Consider the following 6,000-nt stretch of genomic DNA (forward strand, 5'->3'; position numbering starts at 1 on the left):
TGCAATGCGGCGACAGTTTTTGTGGGTTTTTGCTAGGAAGATAGTTTCTATTGCGTTAAAAAAAAACTTACACAAATGTGGTATCGCCGTAACCGTAGTGACCCAGAGAATACATGTATTATGTATTATGCCGATACGGATTTTTACGGCGATCACTAATGGGCTCTATTTTGCTGCCATCAGCTCTTTATAGCGATGGTGCAGAATAGTGCAGCAGCGCTGGTAAGGCCCGCAGCCCCCTCCTCTCAGCTATCGTAGGTTGCTGAGGGGTGGGGTCAGTCCCGGCCAGTCCCCGGCGGCCACCAGTAACGGACATTGCCAGCGCAGCTGAACGCTCTTATCTCTTCTCACCGTGAATTCACGGTGAGAGTAGATGAAAACATGTCCCCCCCCCCCCATCCCCATAATTAACCCTAGTGACCTGGTCACTGACCCTCCCCTCCCTGGGCGGCCATCTGATCCAAGAAGGCCGCCGCCATCACTGTGAACAGACTCTGTTCACAGTGATGGATTCCTAAAAATGATCAAAGCCCCATTCTCTCCACCACCGGAGGTGGCAGAGAGCATGGGGCAATGATCGGGGACCACCCGGTGTGGTCCCAGTACAAGCGATCAGCGGTATATACTATATACCACTGATCGCTTGTTCCAAATGGTGTCGGCACTTTTTTACCCCTGTCACCAAAGTCGAGTGCCCAGAACAGATTGCCCGTCACCTCCCCAGATTGCCCGTAACCCCCCAGATAGCCCCTAACCATCGCAGACAGCCCTTAACCACCACACATTGCCCGTAACCACCACAGATTGCCACAGACTGCCCGTAGCTACCCCAAATCGCCTGTAACCACCCAGATTGCTCGCAACCTCCCCAGATTGCCCGTCACCAGCCCAGATAGCCAATGAACACCACCAGAATTCCCGCTACCACCCCAGATAGCCAGTGATCACCCCCAGATAGGCAGTAAACACCCCTAGATTGCCCGTAAACACCCCATATAGCCAGTAAACACCCCCAGATTGCCCGTAACCACCCCAGATTGCCAGTAACCACCCCAGATTGCCCATAACCACACCAGATTCCCTTTCACACCCTCATAGCCAGTAAACATCCCGAGATTGTCGATTACCACCCCAGATAGCCAGTAAACACCCACATATTGCCTGTAACTAAAATGACACTCCTTCCCTTCTGAGCCCTGCTGTGTGCCCATACAGTGGTTTATGCCCACATATGAGGTACTATTCTACTTAGGAGAATCTCCGTTACAAATGTTGGGGTGCTTTTTCTCCCCTGTTCCTAGTGAAATTAAGAAATTTCAAACTAAACAAACATGTTATCGGAAAAATTCTATTTTTTTTTCATTTTTACGGTCTAGTTTTGAATACTTTCCTCCAATACCTGTGGGGTCAAAATGGTCACCACACCCCAAGATGTATTATTTGAGGGGTGTACTTTTCAAAATGGGGTGGCTTTTGGGGGGGTTCTATTCTGCAGACATTACAGGGGCTCTGCAAACGCACCTAGCGCTCAGAAACTTCTTCAGAAAAATCTGCACTGAAAATGCTAATTGGCGCTCCTTCTGTTCTGAGCCCTGCTGTGTGCTCATACAGTGGTTTATGCCCACGTATGGGGTACCGTTGTACTTGAACCTTCGTTACAAAATTTGAAGTGCATTTTCTCTCATGTTGCTTATGAAAATGAGATACTTTAATCCTAACAAATATATTATTGGAAAATTTCTATTTTCCATTTTTTTCCGGCTTAATTGTGAATACTTTCCTCCAGCCCCTGTAGGGTTAAAATGCTCATTATACCCCTAGATTTATTCTTTAAGGTGTCTAGTTTCCAAAATGGGGTTACTTTGGGGGGTTTCCAGTATACAAGCCTCCTAAATCAACTTAAAAAAAGAACTGGTCCCTAAAAAAATCAGTTTTGGAAATTTCATGAAAATTTAATAATTTGCTGATACATTTCTAAGCCCCATAACATCCTAAAAAAGTGAAATATGTTTACGAAATGAAGCCAGAATAAAGAGGACATATTCATAATGTGACTTACGAACTAATTTTTGTCATGTAACTTTCTTTTTTTAGAAGCAAAGAATTTCAAAGTTCGTAAAGTGCAAATGTTTCATATTTTCATGTTTTTCATAAACAACACACAATACAGTGACCAAATTTTACCACTAACATAAAGTACCATATGCACTTACTACTGCATCAAGGCTTCACTTCCTGGATAAAATGGTAATGTCACAACCCGACTCCCAGACCTGTGCAGGCTGTGGCTGCTGGAGAGGATGATGGCAGAGGGACACTGAGGGACATAGGGCACTGGAGGGATACTGAGCATCCCTCTGCCATCATCCTCTCCAGCAGCCACAGATCGCACAGCTTTGGTAGTCGGGTCATGACATCACCATTTTATCCAGGAAGTGAAGCCTTGATGCAGTAGTAAGTGCAGGAAAAAAATCCCTTTATGTGCATTTCCTGTAATAAGTGTATATTAGTGATTTGTATAACTTTTGGGGGCAATACAATACTTTAATAAAAATTTTCAATAGACTCCTTTAAGGGAATGGGTGGGTTACAGTACCAAGACAGGTCGTCAAGATTGGGGCTTTTTAGATTAGAAAAAAGGCATCTTAGGGGCGATTTGGTACAAATATATGAAAGGACAGTACAGAGTTCTTTGTAGTGATCTTTTTACTCCTAGGCCTGTAACCATGACAAGGGGAATTCTTTACACCTAGAGGAAAGAAGGTTTCATCATCAGCACAGTCGTGGATTCTTTACTGTAAGAGCAGAGAAACTATGCAACTCTTTGCCACATGATGTTGTCATGGCTGATTTTTAGAAAGGCTGAAGTTCAAAGGAGGTCTGGATGCTTTTCTTCAAAAATATATTACATGTTATGGACATTAGATTTCATGTGATAGGACGCTGATCCAGGAATGTATTCTGATTGCCATTGGAGTTGGGAAGGAATTTTCTCCCTGTGGTGGGGCAATTTTCATCTGCCTCATAAGGATTTTAGCCTTCCTCTAGGTCAGCACAGTATCTGTTTCTTTAGGTTGAACTAGATGGACTCTTGTCTTTTTTTCAACCCTACTAACTATGTAACTATGGGGCAAAGTATATTTTATTACATATATGCGTTTCCTCTAATTTTAGTTGTAATTCCTGTGTTTGAGTGTTTTTTTTTCTTCTTTTTGTCAAAGGAGGGTTGTTTAATGAAGTGGCCTCCAATGAAGGCTTTATGGGCACACCATAATGTTGTTTTGGATGTCTGTCCATTATCATTAACCCCTTAACGACCAAGGGCGTATATTTACGCCCTTTGCCGGTAAGGGGCTTCAGAACAAGGCCGCGCGGCAACCCCGCTCTGACCCGCCGCGATCCCAGGTGCCACATGTAGCCCGGGGGTCAGTTAACCCCTTCCTTGCTGGGATGGGTGCAGTCTGACATCAGTCTGGCCCCCAAGGGGTTAAGGGGGATGCAATACATCCTCCCTTCACCCCTTGGGGGCCAGACTGTAAGCAGCGATCTGTAAAGATGCTGCATACTGTAAGGTGCACAACACCGCTCACAATGATGGGTGTTGTGCTCCTGTTTGTGTGTTTTTTGTGTGTTTCTCCCTTTTTGTTTTTCAGATATCGGTATCCTGTGGATTACGTCGGATTCCGTGGACTACGTCGATGACCAGCGTTTTTTTAATGTTTTTTTTTAATAAAATGGTCAATGAGGGGTGTGGGGGTGTTTTTATTTGAATAAAAAAATTTTTTAACTTGTGTCTTGTCTTTATTTCTTTACTTTATAGACTTAGTAGTGGAAGCCGTCTAATAGACGGAATCCATTAATAAGTTGGGGCCTAGTGTTAGCCGGTATAAAATGGCTAACACTAACCCCCTATTATTACCCAAGTACCCAATGCCACCAGGGGTACTGGGAGGAGCCGGGTGTCAGTGGTCCCGGAGCGTCAAAATTGGCGCTCCTGGACCGGGCTGCAGCAGGCTGGTAAGATTTAGGCTGGGGAGGGCCTAAACCAATGGCTCTTCCCACCCTGGTGTTACCAGGCTGCTGTCGTTTGGTTTTTAACCCGGCTGGTTATAAAAATAGGGGGGACCCTATGCGGGGTTTTTTTTTTAATAAATAAATAATTTTAAAAAAACGCATAGGGTCCCCCCTATTTTTATAACCAGCCGGGTTTAAAAACCAAACGACAGCAGCCTGGTAACACCAGGGTGGGAAGAGCCATTGGTTTAGGCCCTCCCCAGCCTAAATCTTACCAGCCTGCTGCCGCCCGGTCCAGGAGCGCCAATTTTGACGCTCCGGGACCACTGGCACCCGGCTCTTCCCAGTACCCCTGGTGGCATTGGGTACTGGGGTAATAATAGGGGGTTAGTGTTAGCCATTTTATACCAGCTAACACTAGGCCCCAACTTAGTTATGGATTCCGTCTATTAGACGGCTTCCACTACTAAGTCTATAAAGTAAAGAAATAAAGACAAGACACAAGTTAAAAAAAATTTTATTCAAATAAAAACACCCCCACACCCCTCATTGACCATTTTATTAAAAAAAACATTAAAAAAACGCTGATCATCGACGTAGTCCACGGAATCCGACGTAATCCACAGAATACCAATATCTGAAAAACAAAAAGGGAGAAACCACACAAAAAACACACAAACAGGAGCTCAACACCCATCATTGTGAGCGGTGTTGTGCACCTTACAGTATGCAGCATCTTTACAGATCGCTGCTTACAGTCTGGCCCCCAAGGAGTTAAGGGAGGATGTATTGCATCCCCCTTAACCCCTTGGGGGCCAGACTGATGTCAGACTGCACCCATCCCAGCAAGGAATTGACCCCCCTTCCTTGCTGGGAGGGGTGCAGTGCTGGGGAGGGGGTGGGGAGAGCTCTATACTCACCCCGATGTGTCCTCTTCGCTGGTCCGCAGTACAATGTAGTGACTGTACTGCGGACCGGCTCATTATATGTGCGCTCAGCCAATCAGCTGAGCGCACATATAATTCTAAATGTTTTCTTCTAATAATGCTATTGTGATAACATAATTAGAAGAAACATTTGATGTTTTCGTTAAAGTAAAGTGATGATTAGTACAGAAAGCTCTATTGCCGGCATATGAATTAACGGCTTATGGAGCTTCCTGTACTAATTAATATTTAATTAATAAAACACATTTTCGATTAAATAAATTCAGTTTCGTTGGTCAATAATTTAATTCTAACTAATCCATCATTGTGCAATTAAATATACTGTCAAAAAATAAATATATATATAAATATACATTTATTTATATATCTATTTATTTTAACAGTATATTTAATTGCACAATGATGGATTCGTTAGAATTAAATTATTGACCAACGAAAGGGACTTTATTACAAAGAAAATGTGTTTTATTAATTTAATATATTAACTATTAGAGGCATCGGCATTCGGCATCATTGCCGGCTATTTTTGAAGTACTCCGTACGGACCGCCTGTCAATCCTCGGCCGCATGTCCAGCCGCAAACAATGGTCTTGTTCATTTTTTACGGGTCCGTTTACGATCGGGCCGTAGATTCATACATAGTGTGCACTGTGCAGCCGTATATCCTATACTTTCCAGCGTACGCATGGACCAACAAAAATACCGCCGCACAATTACAGCCGCAAATACAGCCGCACAGTTACATAGTCTGAACCTGGCCTAAGGCTGCGTTCACACTACGTATATTTCAGTCAGTATATGTATATTTCAGTCAGTATATTTCAGTCAGTATGGCAACCAAAACCAGGAGTGGATTAAAAACACAGAAAGGCTCTGTTCACACAATGTTAAAAATTGAGTGGATGGCTGCCATTTAATGGCAAATATTTGCTGTTATTTTAGAACAATGGCCGTTATATTGAAATAATGGCAGTTATTTACTGTTATATGGCGGCCATCCACTCAATTTCAACATTGTGTGAACAGATCCTTTCTGTGT

The sequence above is a fragment of the Dendropsophus ebraccatus genome, chromosome 10 (assembly GCF_027789765.1).
Source record: "Dendropsophus ebraccatus isolate aDenEbr1 chromosome 10, aDenEbr1.pat, whole genome shotgun sequence".
Classification (NCBI taxonomy): domain Eukaryota; kingdom Metazoa; phylum Chordata; class Amphibia; order Anura; family Hylidae; genus Dendropsophus; species Dendropsophus ebraccatus.